The 18,710-nt window shown below is 37.5% G+C and overlaps 2 pseudogenes; one reads left to right on the forward strand and one right to left on the reverse strand.

The window, feature by feature from the left end:
* Positions 1–1,585: 1,585 nt before the first annotated feature.
* Positions 1,586–1,685, reverse strand: LOC113300780 (annotated as a pseudogene).
* Positions 1,686–16,523: 14,838 nt separating this feature from the next.
* Positions 16,524–18,120, forward strand: LOC113294143 (annotated as a pseudogene).
* Positions 18,121–18,710: the final 590 nt, after the last annotated feature.

An 18,710-nucleotide genomic window follows, 5' to 3' on the forward strand; every position in this document is an offset into this window, starting at 1 on the left:
TTTTTTTTTATTATTTTATTTTATTATTTTTGTCCTTTTTTATGTTTTTTGGTATTTATCTTGTGTCTACAGGTTCTGGATCATAAAGAAAATTGAGCCAAAGAGTTCGATGATTTCATAAAGACTTGGAGCTAAAGATTAAAGAAAAAAGAACAGAAAAGAAGACAATTTTATTTTAGACAATTTTAGTTTAGGGTTTGTTTATTTTCTTTTAAAAAAAAAATGTATTAGGGTTTATTATTTTTGTAATTTCTCTTTACTTTTTTTGGACTTTTGGACTTTGGGACATTATTTTTTTTGTTTTTTTTATTACCCTACGGAAGGGTACTTTAAATATAAACTGTTTGCAGAGAAGGAGGACAATTACGATATTGTCTCTGCACCTTGGGTTCGTACACTAGACATCGGAGTCAGTGGCCCGAGTCGACTACAACCGATTCATCCCCCGTCTGGAACGGGAGGTAAGATTCTAAACACTCGCGAATCCCCTGTCATCGAGTTACTGGACTCCTTCGTATGCATATATGTTGAGGACTGAATATGGACATTTATTTTTCTAGTAAAGGGAAAGGCCTGGCCATACAAGATAAGGGTTCGGATTTCATCACCGTTCTCTTCTTGCCCTCTTTAGGAACACGTAAACTACGCGAACCTAAGCCTGAAATTTTGACTAGAACGAGACCGATAGGGTAACGAGCTTAACAGGAAAGTCATTCGAAAAATATTGGTTACTCTTTTAAGCATACTTCGAAGTTCTTGACGGTTTCTGTAAGTTGAATGCGTGACTGCGCCGCCTTGTAATACCGTTGAGGCCTTGGGTATCAAAGCTCCACCGAGTTTCCCTCGCCTCTATTCAACTTACGTTAACTCAGATTGATTCCAGAGGGGTTTGCTTAAATTGTAACGAATTCCCGTTCGAAGGATTAGAAGCTGGTCTAGAAACAATCTAAGTGGAGCCATCATGCTTTTTGTTTGCTAGAAATCAATAGGTTTGATTTGGTTGAGTCGGCCTTGATCTGTGTTTGCTTACCCTTCCAATTTAGAAAATTCTATTGTATGCCTGAACGTAAAAGACACGCACTAGGTAGATTTGTTAAAGAGAAACCTAGTAGTTCGAAGCGTCTCGATTACCTTAATCTAGAAAGTCCGACTTTTGAAGAGTCTGTTTTTGAACGTCCTTTGACTGAGGAGAGAATCCCTGTTACTCCGATAGCGCCAGAAATGGCAACTTTGAAAGCTTTGTTGAATCCAACTAGAACTACTCTTCCTTCGTGTATTAAGTTAGCTGAAACGGAGGCACCCTATGAACTGAAACCTGGGACTTTACAGATGCTCCCAATCTTTTTAAGGAAAGAAAATGAAAACCCTTATTACCATGTTAGGGATTTTGAGGAAATTTGTAGTACTCTAAGAATTAGAGGCTTAGATGATGATGCTTTGAAACTTAGGTTATTCACATTTTTCCTAAAAGATAAGGACAAATCGTGGCTGTATAGTTTGGAGTCCGAGTCAATTGAGACATATGAACAACTTACATCTGCCTTTTTCAATAAGTTTTTCCCTAGGCACAAAACATCGTCTATTAGGACGCAAATATGCACATTTTCACAACAAGTGGGAGAATCTTTATATAGGTATTTGGAAAGGTTCAATGATTTATTATCCCAGTGTCCTCATCATGGTTTAGAAAAGGTTAGGCTAGTTAAGATCCTTTATGAGGGTTTAGATTATTCCACAACGACCATGGTTGAGTCTCTATGCACTGGTGGATTTGAAAACCAAACTGTTGATGCGGCGATGGAATTTTTTAATGAAATCGCCGAAAAAACCAAGCAATGGGAAAATAGGGTAGAAGGAGGCTATGAATCAGATGCTAAAATTGTTGCTATAGCAAAAAGGTTAGAAGCCTTAGAAGTGGGCCAAACTAGTGGTAGAGTGGAGCCTTGTTGGGAAGGCCAGAATATTGAAGAGCAAGCCAATGCTATTTATAATAACACTAGATTTGATAACCGTCAAAAGATTGACCCATATTCAGAAACCTATGATCCTGGTTGGAGAAACCATTCGAACCTTTCGTGGCCTAAGGGCCAAAGTCAAGGTCATTTTAGTAATTCTAATGCTCCCCCAGGTTTTGGCTATACTAAGAATCCTTCAGGACTAGCTCAGTTTCAGAATCAGTCAGATAAGAAAATCCTAAGTTTAGAGGAATCTCTCGCCTTGTTAAATCAGCAAACTGCAAAATTTCAGTTATCCGTATAACAGAGTCTACAAGCTAGTTACAGGATAGGACAAGAAAATAGTCAGGCTATTTCCGAGTTAAAAACCCAGGTTGGTATGATAAGTGATTCTTTGAGAGAAAAAGGTAAGTTTCCTAGTCAAACACAACCCAACCCTAGAGAAGTTCATGAATTAGGTGCAAAACCATCGAATTAATTGAATGCTGTTAGAACCCTTAGGAGTGGTAGAGTTGTAGACAATAAGGTAACCATGCCCGATAGTGAACATACTGTAGTTCACCCCTCATAATCAAACCTCTCAGGACTAGTAGCTGAAGAGACTGATAAAGTTTCTGATGATGTGAATTCGGTTCCTGAAAGGTCTGATTTTATGCCTAGAGCCCCATTTACTCAGCTATTAGTACCAACAAAGAAGGAATCGAACTTCAATGACATAGTGGAGGTTTTTAAGCAAGTTACCATAAACCTTCCTTTATTAGATGCAATTAGGAAAATTCCTGCTTATGTCAAGTTCCTTAAGGATAAGTGTACGCGAAAGCGAAAACTTAGCGTCCATAAGAAAGCCTTTTTAGCTAGTTACGTAAGTTCAATCATTCAGAACACCACAACTCCAAAGTACAAAGACCCAGGTTCTCCTACCATTCCTTGCACAATAGGTAACTTCCGGGTAGAAAAAGCTTTACTTGACTTAGGAGCGAGTGTGAACTTACTGCCATTCCATGTATACTTACAGCTAGGACTTGGTGAAATGAAACCTACTCAGATGACACTGCAGTTAGTTGATAGATCTGTTAAAATCCCTCGAGGTGTTATCGAGGATGTTCTTATTTAGGTCGACAAGTTTATTTATCAAGTGGATTTCGTGGTCCTAGATACCCAACCTGTCCCTGACCCAGGGAACCAGATACTTGTGATTTTAGGTCACCCATTTTTAGCTACATCTAATGCGATCATTAACTGTCGAAATGGTGTGATGAGTTTATCTTTTGGTAATATGACTATGAAGATGAACATTTTTAATGTCAGTAAGCAACCTCATGAGCTAGATGACACATGTGTTGAAGAGGTGAACATGATAGAAGCCTTAGTTCAGGAGTCATTACCAAACATTTTGTATGAAGACCCATTAGAAAGTTGTCTATCCCGTTTTGGTTTAGATTTTGACGACGATAGCACTATTAAACAGGTGAATGCTCTATTAGATTCTACCCCTGTGTTAGACACTGATAGATGGAAAGCTAGGTTCGAACCGTTACCAGTTTCTGAGACTACCCTAATTCCTTCTTTAGAAGGGCCCCCAAAGTTGGACCTTAAACCACTACCCGATACTCTAAAGTATGTGTTTTTAGGCCCATCTGAGACTTTACCTGTGATTGTAGCTTCCGATTTGGATAATGATCAGGAAAGTAGACTAGTAAATGTACTTCAAGACAATAAAGAAGCTTTAGTGTGGACTATAGCAGACATTAAGGGTATAAGTCCTACTGTGTGTATGCATCAGATTCATTTAGAGGAGGACTCCAAACCTTCTAGGGATATGAAATGTCGACTAAACCCTAACATGAAAGAGGTAGTTCGAAAAGAGGTGTTTAAGTTGTTAGATGCGGGTATTATTTACCCAATTTCAGACAGTAAGTGGGTCATCCCTGTTCAGGTTGTCCCCAAGAAATCAGGTATCACTGTAGTCCAGAATGATAATAATGAATTAATCCCAACCTGAGTGACCACGGGATGGCGTGTGTGTATTGACTATAGGAAATTGAACAAGGTCACAAGGAAGGATCACTTTCCCCTTCCTTTTATCGACCAAATTCTAGAGCGATTAGCTGGACATAGTCACTATTGATTCTTAGATGGCTACTCTGGTTATAATCAGATCGTTATTGCCCCAAAAGACCAAGAGAAAACCACTTTTACCTGTGCCTTTGGTACCTTTGCGTATAGACGCATGCCTTATCTGTTGAAGTATTGTCCGGACCAGATTATTAGGAGATGTGTATCTGAGAGTGACCAGTCTAGTATTATCTCCTTTTGTCATGAACATGCATGTGGGGGTCATTTTAGTTCTAAGATGACTGCTGCTAAGATTTTGCAGTGTGGATTTTACTGGCCTTCGTTGTTTAAAGATTCCCATAGTCATTGTGTTTCTTGCGAGCGTTGCCAGAAGTTAGGAACCATTTCCCGCAGAAATATGATGCCTTTGAACTCTATTTTAGTGATTGAGGTCTTTGATGTGTGGGGCATTGATTTTATGGGTCCATTTCCTATTTCGTTTGGTTATCTTTACATACTTGTCACTGTAGACTACGTGTCTAAGTGGGTTGAGGCGGTTCCGTGTAAAACGAATGACCACAGGGTCGTAGTCCAGTTTTTGAAAGAGAATATACTTACACGTTTTGGTACGCCGCGATCTATAATTAGTGATGGAGGTTCACACTTTTGTACTAGACCGTTTTCTCTTTTAATGAAACAATACGGTATTACCCATAAAGTAGCAATCCCATATCACCCTCAGACTAGTGGTCGGTTAGAGGTATCCAATAGGGAAATTAGACGTATTCTAGAGAAAAAAGTTAATCCAAACAGGAAAGACTGGTCGTCGAGGCTTACTGATGCCTTATGGGATTACCGTACTGCGTTTAAGACATCCATTGGAATGTCACCTTATCGTTTAGTGTTTGTAAAGGCATGTCACCTTCCTGTTGAGTTAGAGCATCGAGCCTATTGGGCTATTAAGAACTTAAACTTTTCACTTGACAAGGCAGGAGCTCAAAGAAAGCTCCAGCTCAATGAGTTGGACGAGATTCGTAGAGATGCATACGATAGTGCTAAGGAGTATAAGAACAAAATGAAACTTGTGCATGATAGGAATATTTTACGAAAGTCATTTTCTCCAGGTAAAAAAGTTCTTCTGTATGATACTCGTTTGCATCTATTGAGATTGAGACACCAGATAGTAGTAGTTCTTCGAAGGTTAACGGTCAGCGATTGAATCTATTTTTAGAGCCTTTTGCTACAGGTGATGTTGAGGAGGTCCCTTTGGAGGACCATGTTCACCCAGGTACTATCTTTCCGACTTCTCTCTTTACTATTTCCTCATGTTATTTATATTTTTGGTACTGTTCTTTAGTTAGAAACATTGAGGACAATGTTAGATTTAAGTTTGGGGGTGGGGTAGAACTTTTTGTTACCTTTTCGTTGCAATAAATAAACTCCAGAGCCTAGAAATTTATCCCTATTAAGGATGGCACTAACCAATCTAAGTGGATGGAAGCATTTTGGTTGTAGGAATTGAGAACCAACCTGACTAGATGGAAACATCTAAAGAGTCTATTCCTAAAAGAACGGAGCTCAGGTGTTAGAAATAACATGATAGTTTCACCATATCTCGTTGAGTCCTTTTCACTTCTGTTTTTATTTTGTTTTGTTTTTAAACTATGTTTCTCTAATTTATTAGGTGGGGCTCACGATTCAAGTTGTTACCAGTGGTAGGGTGAATTAAAGTGATTGAGATACAAAAAAAAAAAAAAAATTCGAAAAAAAAAGAATCGAAAAAAAAAGAAAGAAACTGAGACCAGACCATCAGACCAACTTGAATAAATTCAATAAAGTCGACCACTGGAACCCAGTTGTGTTGACCTAGAGTTAGGATTATCGACCACTGGTACCCTTGTATATGCCAGTGTGTTGATATTAGTCAGACTAGTATCTCAGTCCATTAGGATAGGTTCATTTTGGCGGAGGCCTTCAGACAGATATGAGAAACACCGTTCACCTAGTAAACATCAAAACCATCTATGTTTTTCTATATCCATCTTCTTGATCTATCCATGTGATTAGTTTTGACTCCGGATATTGATGTCCATAGTGCGACTATCTGAGTAGAGCTCTGTCACTTCATATGAATTTTAGTATGCTTGAGTGTGACCTCGTGTACAACAATTGGAATTTCGCATCAGGATACTTCCTCCCGTAGTCAATAAGTATGCCAACCAAGGAGATTCTTTAGTTCCTTCCAAGATCCTGTGTAGATAGCTAGGGTCTGGAGTATAAAGGTTTTGTGGGTATACCTCTGTTAAGCCCTCCGGAGACAACACTCCTCCACTAGGGACACCTAGGAGTTTAAAAGCTTATTGCATACGCTAAATGCAATCGACGATGCCTACGAAAGTGAGTTAGGATTTAATTTCTATTTTAGTTTTGCTCGAGGACTAGCAAATAATAGGTTTCGGGGTAATTGATAGACACATTTTTGTGTCTGATATAATCTCAATTGTATATATTGTTAGTGCTCGATTTTGTATTTATTTTGGCTTTTTATGTCTTTGTAGGTGTTTTTGGAAAAATAAGATTTTGCGGCGAAATTGGCTCGAAAAGTGTTTTTTGCGTTCATGGGAGGACATTTGCTATTCGGACTCTCACTTTGGATAAGTGGTAACCTAATTACTAAGGAGCATCCCATTTCCAGGAAGCTGCTGATCGCACCCCTACTCTGGATAAGGGGCGACCATCTTCTACATTTGAATTATAAGTTCTGGAGGGAAATATCTTGACAGTTTCTGGCAGATTTAGGGTTCTTGATTTGAAGGAGTTTCAGGTCGATTAAACCTATGATTTTCATAGGATAGAATCCTTATGGGTCTAGGAATCTGATATGGGTGTTGAAATCGATTAGACTGGGCTCAATCGACGGATTTTTATCACAACAGAAAATGTGGAAAGTCACGTGTGTGACCTGTTTTAGGGAATTTTAGAGAGATTAAAGTGCTGTAAACCTTCCCAAAGATTTGTATCTATCTAAGGAAGAGCTTAGAATAAAAAGGAAAGCTCAGAAACGCGTAGAAATTCTAAAACAAGAAATTGCCGCAACTTTGCCGTGAAGAGAAGGAAAGAGATTTTGGAAGATTTGGGAGAGATCTAATCGGTATTTTTGATATAAATAGATTGTTTGGGTCATATAGAAGGGGTGTCGAGAGTTTGGGGACCTGAGGAGAGCCAGAGAAGAAGAAATCAGAGTTTTATCAAACTCTGTTTCTGCTGCTGCTGCTGCTGAAGAGGAAGAACACGAAGAACATTGTCGCAGAAAACTGTCGTTGTTCAATAGCAGAAGATTAGTAACGTTCATATACAACAATAATCATTGTTCCTCTTTGTACTAGAGATCTGTAACACTTTTACGCTTTTGCAAATCACCTGCTTTACACCTTTCACTTTTTTAATCAACTTTTGAGCAACAAACATGTATTTTGAGCAAGTGATTAATATGAGGAGCTAAACCCCATTGCTGAGGCGATAGAGGAAGCTATTTTTCCAACAAAAAGTGGTATATTCTTATTTATTTATTTATCGCAATTATTTTTATGATTGTTTTGCCTTGAGTGAAAATTGTTTGAATGATTCTTGTTAAGCAATTGTTATTCTTTTGATAGAGCATGCTTGGAACTAGGTTTTTGATGTTTTATGCTTCAGAATACACTTGTTATTTTGAGAATATACTTGTTGCAATAGTTTAGAATCAAATTGAACGAAAAAATTGCATGAATATAAATATTGGATTAAATCACTTTGAATTTGGAAAATAGTGGAATCTTAGCCTTAGTGTGCTTTTAATATTGATATCAACTTTGATTGAGTTTGTTATAATTTTTAGTGAGTTTTCTATTTTAATATTAAAATTTAAGTTTAATTAATATCCTTCACAAGTCTGAAAATCGAACCACTTTTACCACTATGTACAAATCACATCAACTATTCACCCCACGAATCAGTACTTTTGGTAAACCTAGAAAAGGGAGGGAGGAGGAAAGATAAATTCTAGAAAAGATTTTAATGATTTCCATACTGTAGAGAGCTAAAATGACTAACTATTGTCCAGAAGAAACAATATTAAAGAAATAAAGTTTTGCGTGTGCTCATGATTAAAGCTGTATTGCTTCTAGAAGAGAAATTCAGTGTAAAAGTGGGGTTAGTCTATATAATGGCCAGTGCATGGGGACAATTTCTTTGTAATTTAGCTTTAGCTTCTTAATTTCTTAGCTTTCAAAGCTCTGGGTTGTTTGAGAGGGTCTGGTTTGGGTCGTCTTGTAGTCTTTTCTTTGGTCTATGTTGTTTGAGATTCTCTTTTTTACTGCTGGTAAGCCTTTAATACAATTCATAAGTTTGTCGATTAAAAAAAATGATCATAGATGTTTATATACTAGTAGACCTTATATAGATGTTTCTTGTAGCCTCATATAGACCTTATACAATTCATAAGTTTGTCAATTCACTTAGAAACTCTCCAACATTAAAAAGGATTAATGTTGCATCTATGTTTTATGTTAGGTAAACGGTGGATTTTCTGGTATAAGTAGTGGATTTTCTAATTGGAGTAGGAGATATATTAGGAAAGAGTTTAGTTTCCTAGTTGGAGATTAATATTAGGTGTCTGTTAGATTTTATGAATATTAAGTTCTCCCTTTCTCATTCATTCACCTTGAATATTTATACAAGACCCCAAAACCCTAATAGAGTTTAAACCTACATTATTGGACTTAATCTAAAGACCCACATTATTGGACTTAATCTAAAGACTTACCCTTACGGTCTCAATATCCCAGACCATATTCATGGGTCTTAATACCCTCCCTCAAGACGGAGTATGGAGGTCACACATGCCCATCTTGGACATAAGAAACTGAAATTGAGTTTTCCCTAAATATTTAGTAAAAATATCCGCCAATTGCACTGTTGTAGGAGTATACGAAGGCGTGATAATCTTCTGTATTATAGAATCTCTAACCAGATGACAGTCAACTTCAATATGCTTCGTTCGCTCATGAAAAACTGGATTCTGAGCAATATATAAAGCCGATTGACTATCACATAGAAGGCGCATTCCATGTGTATGATAAACTCCCAAATCACGCAGTAATTGTTTCAACCATTTTAATTCACACGTAGATGCCGCCATAGAACGATATTCCGCTTCAGCCGATGAACGAGAAACAGTATGTTGGTTTTTAGTTTTCCATGACACCGGTGAATCTCCAAGAAGAACAAACCATCCAGTCAATGAGCGTCTAGTTAAGGGACAACTCGCCCAATCTGAGTCACACCATTCTTTTAAATTAAGACCACTATCAGAGCGCAACAGAATTCCCTGTCCAGGATTCTTCTTCAAATATCGAACCACACGAAGAGCTGCTTCCCAATGTGCTAGTCTTGGCCGTTGCATAAATTGAGACAAAATATGCACGGAATATGCCAGGTCCGGTCTAGTCACGGACAAGTAAATCAAACGACCAACTAGTCTTCTATACTTCTCCACATTTGTAAACCAATCTCCTTTGTCCAAAGAAAGACGATGATTTGTTTCCATTGGAAATTCTGCAGGTTTTGCACCTAATAAACCTGTTTCCATGATGATATCTAATGCATATTTTCTCTGACATATATAAAAACCTTGTTTACTCCGAGCCACCTCCAAACCCAGAAAATACTTCAGTTTTCCCAAATCTTTCATCTTGAAACATTGTCCCAAGTATATTTTGAACTGATGAAGCGCAACCAAATCATTGCCCGCAACAATCAAATCATCAACATAGACCAAAACATTAAGCTGCATATTTCCCTTGGTCATAGTAAAAAGAGAATAATCAAAATACGACTGTCGAAAACCATAACTCTTCAAAGCCGCAGACAATTTTGCAAACCAACACCGAGGAGCCTGTTTTAAACCATATAAAGATTTCTTCATCCTACACACCATATTAGACTTATCTTTAGCAAATCCGGGTGGTATCTTCATATACACTTCTTCCTCCAAATCTCCATGAAGAAATGCATTATGCACATCCATCTGATGCACTTCCCAGTTCTTAATCGCTGCAACATCTAGAAAAGTCTGCACTGTCGTCATTTTCGCCACTGGTGCAAATGTCTCATTGTAATCCAACCCTTCAACTTGATGATTCCCAAAAATAACCAGTCTAGCTTTGAGTCGCACCAACTGTCCATTCTCATCATACTTTTTTGTATAAATCCATTTACTACCGAGCGCCTTCTTTCCCGGCGGTAATTCTTCTAATTCACATGTTCCTTGTTCTTCTAAGGCTCGTATTTCTTCTTCCATTGCTTTGCGCCATCCTGGATGCTTCATAGCTTCTTTGAAGCTTGCAGGTGCAGACCCAGCAGTAATTGCTGCAAGAAATTTTCTATGAACTGCGGAAAATCTATCACAACTAACATAATATGTCAAAGGATACGGCGAACCTGAGGATGATGATTGTGGAGAGTGAGTACAGGATGGACTATTTTCTCGTATATGGAATATGGGAGGAACTTTCCTAGATGCCTTAATTCCGTTGATAGACTTATTGTTTTCATAAAATAACAAAGATCTAGAAAGGTATTCCATAACTAAAATAAAAAGATAAGGAGATAAAGGATCTCCTTGTCTTATACCTCTAGTTGGCTCAAATTGATCGTATGGAGATCCATTTAACAACACATTGATATTAGTAATAGTAACACATTGCACTATAAGATTTCAAATTTCAGTATTAAAACCAAACTTCATTAGAACACCATTGAGAAAATTCCATTTTATTCTGTCAAAATATTTTGACAACTCAAGTTTAAGAGCCATAGTTCCATAGAATGAATCATTTGACAAATTCCATAATAATATTGTCATGAATTGACCTACCTGGAACAAAAGCAACCTGATAAGGAGAAATCAGTTTTTTCAAAAAAGGTTTAATTCTGTTTGCTAAGATTTTTGAAATAATCTTATGAGAAACACTACACAAGCCTATGGGTCTAAATTCAGATGGAAATTTAGGAATCTTGCACTTTGGAATAAGAGAAATATAAGTTTTATTAAGACATCTAGGCATATGTCCACTTTGAAAGAACTTTTTAACAACATTAATAATATCCTTACCAACTATAATTTTCATTGTATTTGATAAAAGACTGCTTGGAAGCCATCTGGACCAGGGGAAATCCAAACAAGCATACTCTTAACAACATTTTCAATTTCAGAATCAGTGGGAATATTATTCAAAGCAGCATTATCAACATCAAATATGAAACGAGGAATAACATTAAAATCATCATCAGTGAAAACAGGATTGGAAGTACTAGCAACTGTTCTAAAATGACTAGTTAGAAGATTACTATTATCATTCCTATCTCTAATACAATTGCCATTAGCATCACAAAGAACATTAATAATATTAACATGCATTCTCTTGTTGACCATAATATGAAAATATCTAGTATTGTTGTCTTTATCAAATTCAGACTTATCCTTAGACTTTTCTCTATAAAATTCAGATTGAATTATATACCGGTTTTCTAGATCATTAACAATAGACTTGACCCTATCAGACTGAGTATCATAAAAAGGTTCATTTTGAACAACAGTTAGATTATCTGACAAATTTTTAATGTTCTTGTGGATATCACCAAACTCCATCCTATTCCATTGGGATAAGGCCAATCTAGCACTATGTTGCTTTTTCTTAAACTGATGAGCAGGACTTCCTTGAAAAGCTAGATTCCAAGATTGATCAAGTTATTCCTTAAAACCACTATGTCCTATCTAGGTTCTTAAAAACTTAAAAGGCCTCCATAAATGCTTGGTTATATGATCTGTTATGAGTAACACAAGACAGTGATCAGAAGAAATAAAACTTAAATGAAGAAGCTTAGCAGAGGCAAAGTTAAGAGTACAATCATTATTGCTAAGGGACATATCTTGTCTGTCTTTCCTTGAATCAGTTCCATAAGATTGGTGTGCGTCACAAAACTTTTGAGTCGACTAGACGGAATCTTCTGTCGCTTTCGTTTACCCATCTCACCGAAATTAGCTTCCTGCAACTCTTCATTTGAGACCACACGGTTCTCAGTAATGTCTTATGGGTTCTCAGTAATATATTCTGGGTCCTCAGTAATGTCTCCTGGGTTCTCAGTAATATATTCTGGGTTCTCAGTAATGTATTCTGGGTTCTCAGTAATGTCTTCTGGGTTCTCAGTAATGTATTATGGGTTCTCAGTAATGTATTCTGGGTTCTCAGTAATGTCTTCTGGGTTCTCAGTAACTATTTCAGCCTCTCTCTGCACCATTTCTTCTACTCCTCTTTCTTCGTCATCACTCCAACACACATCATTCTTAGCCCGAACTATCTCAGTTGGCTTATCAGGTACCCTGGATATGTAAGGAAATTGATGTTCATAAAACTCTACATCTCTTGAAACCAGAAATTGTCTTTTATCTAAATCATATACTTTCCACGCCTTTTTCCCAAAAGGATAACCAAGAAACACACATCTCCTACCTCGACTTGCGAACTTATCCCCTTTACTACTTTGATCATGCACATAAGACAAGCAACCAAACACTCTCAACTGATTGTATGGGGCCGGTTTCCCAAATAAAACTTCATATGGAGTTTTGTTGTTTAGAATAGGTGTAGGCGTACGATTAATCAAATACGTAGCCGTTAATGCTCATTCTCCCCAAAAACGGATCGGTAAATTTGCTTGGAATCTTAAAGCTCTTGCCACATTCATTATGTGTTGATATTTTCTCTCAACTCTTCCATTCTGTGAGGTGTTCCTACACATGATGTCTCAAAAACTATCCCATTAGTCTTAAAATATCCACGCAACGCATGAAATTCAGTTCCATTATCACTTCTAATAATTTTGATTTCTTTACCAAATTGACGTTTCACAAGAGAAATAAAGTTAAGAAATATTGTTTAAACCTCAGTTTTTCTTTGAATTAAATAAATCCACACACCTCTTGAAAAATCATCTACTATTGTCAGAAAATATTGAGCTCCAGAAAAAGAATGCGTCTTATAAGGGCCCCATAAATCTATATGAACCAAATCAAAACTACAACTGGATTTACTCAAACTACTAGCAAAGCTACTTCTACGATGTTTTGCATGCAGACAAATATCACACGCATCATTATTCTTCTTCAATAATCTACCCACACCTGGTAACTGTTGTAACACTTTCTCTGATGGATGTCCCAATCGTCTATGCGACAGATCATACGTATCATTACTAACCGCAAGCACTTTAACTGGAGGCACACCACAGAAAATATATAGTCCACCTCGTCGCTCACCCACTCCGATCACCTTCCTCGTCAACCGGTCCTGTATAAGACATAAACTTTTAGTACATTGGACATTGCATACTACCTCATCAATGAGCTGTGTAACTGAAATTAAGTTACAAGTTATCTGTGGCACATAAAGAACATTGTCCAATCTCAATCCACCAGGAAGAACAACAATTCCTATTTTCTCAGACTGGGCATGTTTTCCGTCTGGCAGTCCCACAGAGCATGCTCTAATATCTTTCACATTTATCATATCATGTCTTTTACACGTGACATGATTTGTAGCTCCTGTCTTACCTTGTAGCTGGGAACTGAAGTTTCTTGAATTTAAATATTCAAGCACCTGCTGGACCTGACTTGCAGTCACGCCCGTCAATCCTGATACATCTACTGAAGAACCAGCGCCAGAATGAGTTGCAGCTGCTGCTGAGATGTTCAAAATATGCGCACGTACATTGCCCTGTCCTCTACCTCCTCTGCTGTTCTCTACAACTTTTCCTCTTTTTGATGATTCTGTATCATCCGCCATGTTTACTGGATTAGGGTTCTCGGGTTCTTGTTAATCAACTCTGGCTCTTGATGCCATGTTACATTTTATGAATATTAAGTTCTGCCTTTCTCATTCATTCACCTTGAATATTTATACAAGACCCCAAAACCCTAATAGAGTTTAAACCTACATTATTGGACTTAATCTAAAGACTTACCCTTACGGTCTCAATATCCCAGACCATATTCATGGGTCTTAATAGTGTCCAAGTTTGTGTTCACTATATATATGATTAGAATTTGAGGTTTGTAGAATCCGACTTAGAAGAGTGGTAAATCCTTGTGCTTAGGATTTTGGTCTCTTTATTAGGGAGGGTCGTGTGCTACCGTGAAGGTCAATATCTGTGTGAGAGAAAAACTTGTAGAGAGAGGATTTTGGTGTCCTAGTGTTTAAGGTTTGGAGTTTTCCTCGAAACCTAGTTTCTAGTGTTTCCATGTTTCTCCTCTATTACTAGCGACTATGAAGACGGTGTAGAAGAGAAGATATGAGGCTGGTTTGGAGAATGGTTTAGAGAGTTGGTTTCTATGGTTTCTTCAATGATGTACTCGGGTATGTCTTGTTAACTCTTTGATCTTGTCTTGGATTGCGTAAAGAGCATGTAATGGTCTTTGATTTAATGGAAGTTTTCTGGTGGTGTTGGCCGTGGATGTAGCCTGTAAAGATGAACCATGTATATCTTGTGTTGTGGTTGTGTGTTTGTTTATCTTCTGTCTCTCTTATTATTTCTCCCATGTTTGGTCCAAATCACCAATTACCCTTTATGATCCTGTGATTCCGCTGTGGTAGATTGCCAATTTTCCCAACATTTTCTTTATAAAAACACATAGACTAATAGACCTTTCCAATGTTCGTTTCTCTTTGAAGAATCATTACTCATTCGCATTTATATATTCCAAATGCTGAGGGGAAAATATCGAGACAAAAATAAGACGACAATGATCTTCCTCGAGAGGAAACAATGGATTGTTTTTTGCATTCTATTCATGTTAGTCGCAACATCATTCTTTTCCAATGTTACTTCCTTGGCGACCACTGTTGCGGATGAACTATGCTGGATGTATGTGTGCGTGATTTGGCCTTAAAAGAGGACCAAATCGAGAAAGGAAGACAGGAGAGAAGAGGAGAGAGTAAAAAAAAGTCCCTGCAGCGAGTGAGAGTATGTCAGTAAAAATGAAGAAAAAAACCAAAGCTCAAATTGAATTCATTACTTGCCATCTATTTAAGAGATGTATAGCACCAGTAATAACAACTGAAATACCCATCCAAAGTAATCCTAGCGATAAACACCAGTTCGTATCCCCCTTTTCGATAAGTTTATTTTCAAGTAACACAATCAACGAATAATAGATGAATTAAGGTGTTGCACTTAAAAACTCTCCTACGTGATATTAGATACAGAAAATGGGTCATTTATCCAAATATTTTTAAATCACGGTTCAAATGGACGAGTAAAAAATAGTTTGGGTGAAATGGCCAAAAAAAATAATACTTAAATTTAAAAAATAACAAGGATGAAACTGGATACATCTTGTGTAAATTAAAAATAAGAAAAAATATTTGAAAATGGGCACGATGAAACTGGTTACATCCTGCCTATTTTTACATTTTTGTCCATTTAAACAGTATCAAAATCTAACTGTCCATTTCACCCAGGAATTGTTGATTTTGGTTTTTTTAACCAATTTTGTGTATTAGATACCCGGAATATGGAATACTACACCGATGATAACTGAACTCCTTAACCGGTGAATTAAGGAGTTCAGCGTCAAGCTGGTCATGCGGGAGGCAGAGATCGACTTCATTAGTGATGCGTGGCTACAAATCGTTGAATGTGAATATTTATAGTGGACACACGGCCACATCACTATGAAACAAAGTTTTCTTTGATTTGATCCATGCTTTTAAAGTACTTCATGACCATCACTTAAGCTAAACATTCCATCTGGTTATTGCTGCGCGCGTGAGCCATAGAGCCAAGTGATCAGTGCCTTTCTTGTCAATTACCTCAGGAATATAATTGAATTAACAACTCCAACATACAGCTAAACACGGGTCTGAACACTTAGGCAAATGTATAATTGGTATAAATAAACCTCGCATATTTGGGGCTACACGATAGAACAAATAGACTAACAAAGAAAAATGTATTGTCATAATATTTTGTATATATAATGTATTTTGGGGTGCAAATTGCGGCATAATCTCAAAAAGCTACCAAATCCCCACTTGGCCAGTCATGGGCATGGTGGTGCAACTACCTCCCCATGCAAAAGGCTGGCTCCGCCCCCAAATGCGGTACCTCAGACCTGTATCCACCATTGACTGGTGATTACGGCCTAGGCCCTAGAATGTAATTTCATCAATTATCCCTTAGTTTAATGAATACGGATCAAACCCTAATTCATTTCATTAATGTGCCTCGAGGGGCCCAACCATGAATATATACTCCTTCTAGTCTAGGTCCTAACCCAAAATGCTAAATAACCCTAAAGCCAAAAATCTAAGACTCTTCATATGTGATAAGAGATTCTGCTTTATCTAGATCCAGTCTTCACCTCCATGTTTAACTATTCTAGATTTAGGGTTTTCGACTTTTGTTAAGGGTAATATGGATTCAAAAGAAGACATTCATGAATATATTGATGTTGATTCTTCTGATGAAGATGACAAGTATGATTATATTCATGTTGATTCTCTTGATGAAAATCACGGCGAATCGGATATTGGTTGTGACGATGTTGAGTCATCTGATCCGCAGCCGCGTCAGAAAAGTTATACCATCGTGAACAAGGAACATATACCTAGCCGTCAGGATGAACATATCACAGCAGTATCTGATGTGCTTGCTGTCCCAAGGAGTTCAGCTATCCTGTTGCTTCGCCACCATCGTTGGTGTGCCAGTGACGTGCAATCTAAATGGTTCGCTGATGATGAAAAGTTCGTAAAGCCATTGGCTTAATTGAGAAGAAACCAATTGATGCTGATCAGCAAATCAGGAAGAAACCAAAGCTTACTTGTGGGATATGTTTTGATGACTACCGTTATGATGAGATGTATGATGCTGGTTGTGGTCATGTCTATTGTGAGTCGTGCTGGAAAGGATACATTGACACATCAGTTAATGATGGACCGGGGTGTTTGTTGTTGCGTTGTCCAGATCCAGCTTGTACTGCTGCTGTTTTTCAAGACATGGTGTATAAGTTGGTTTCTGACGAAGGTAAGAAGAAATATTCTGATTACCTTATTAGATCTTACGTTGAAGACAATAGGAGTATCAAGTGGTGTCCCGGTACAGGATGTGGTTCGGCTATTCAATTGGTGCATGATACTGAAAATTATGATGTTACGTGTGAATGTACTTTTAGCTTAATTTTGCTGGAATTGTACCCAGGAAGCTCATCATCCTGTTGAATGCAGCACCGTGGAAAAATGGAACATCAAGAACAATAGTGAGGCTGAAAATGTAACATGGATTTTAGCTAACTCTAAGCCTTGTCCACAATGCAAACGACCGATTGAGAAGAATCAAGGCTGTAACCATATGTATTGCACGATGTGCAAATTTCATTTTTGCTGGATATATCTCAAGTCAACAGCAAAACATTATGCTTGTAATGGTTATGAGAAATATAATCCAAACAACGATATGGATAAAAGAAGAAAATGGCCAAACAATCTTTAGTGAAGTATACCCATTACTATGAAAGATGGGCAGGTAACCTTTCATCGAGAGCCAAAGCAGTTGAAGACTTGAAGAAAGTGCAAACAGTGCATATTGAGAAACTTAGTAGTACACAGCGTCAGACTCGGATAGACCTCGAGTTCGTTGCAGATGCCTGGAAACAGATCATCGAATGTAGACGTGTTTTAATGTGGAGCTATGCGTATGGTTATTACTTGCCCGAATATGAAAAGACCAAGATACGATTCTTTGAATACCTTCAAGGTGAGGCTGAGCATGGATTAGAAAGACTTCATGGATGTGCAGAGAAGGAATTACAACCATTCCTCGACGCTGAAAGTCCATCACCAGAGTTCAATGGTTTTCGTGACTGACTAGTGTCACAAAGAATTACTTTGAAAACCTGGTTCGTGGGTTGGAAAACGGTCTGTCAGAGGTAGATTGCGAAACAGAAAGAACTATAGAAGAGTATAAGATTGAGGGCCGGAAGTACGGGTTCTATAATTCAGATAATGAGGCATGAAGAAGAACTGCTTTTTCGTCGACTATGCGCCCCTCAAATAACTACATTTGGTAAACCCCGTCACTTGCCCATATTAATTTAATAACTAGCTGCTTCTTGCTCGTTGCTTGTGAATACCCGCTGCTTGCTGCGGCTTCTTTATGTTGCTTAATAAACCCTGTTGCTAGTTCTTTTTTAATTTGCTGGTTGTTTTTTTAGCGGTTTAGGAAAAGAGTTTTATTTTGAGCTAGTTTCTTACATAGAATTGATGGATATTAGTAGGAAAATGTCAATAATATTAGATGTTTATTATGATCGTTGTCAAAAAAATTCCATTAGAATCTATTTAAGAATGTTCATAATTTGTACACTACAATAATCGATGTTGAGGTAATAGGTACCGTTGTAAAGTTCACTGTACTGCTCAAAACAATGATACACGTTCAAAGTGAAAATTTGAGCGACTGATTAGTTATGAAGTTCTATAGACTGTAGATAAAGGAGAGGATGAGAAAGAGGGATTGTGAACTCTCATTTTATTTATTTTTTCCCGATTGCATCCAACAACAACAGTCTCTGGAGATTAACATACAGATAGATTTATGAATAAC

The sequence above is a fragment of the Papaver somniferum genome, chromosome 7 (genome assembly GCF_003573695.1).
Source record: "Papaver somniferum cultivar HN1 chromosome 7, ASM357369v1, whole genome shotgun sequence".
Lineage (NCBI taxonomy): Eukaryota > Viridiplantae > Streptophyta > Magnoliopsida > Ranunculales > Papaveraceae > Papaver > Papaver somniferum.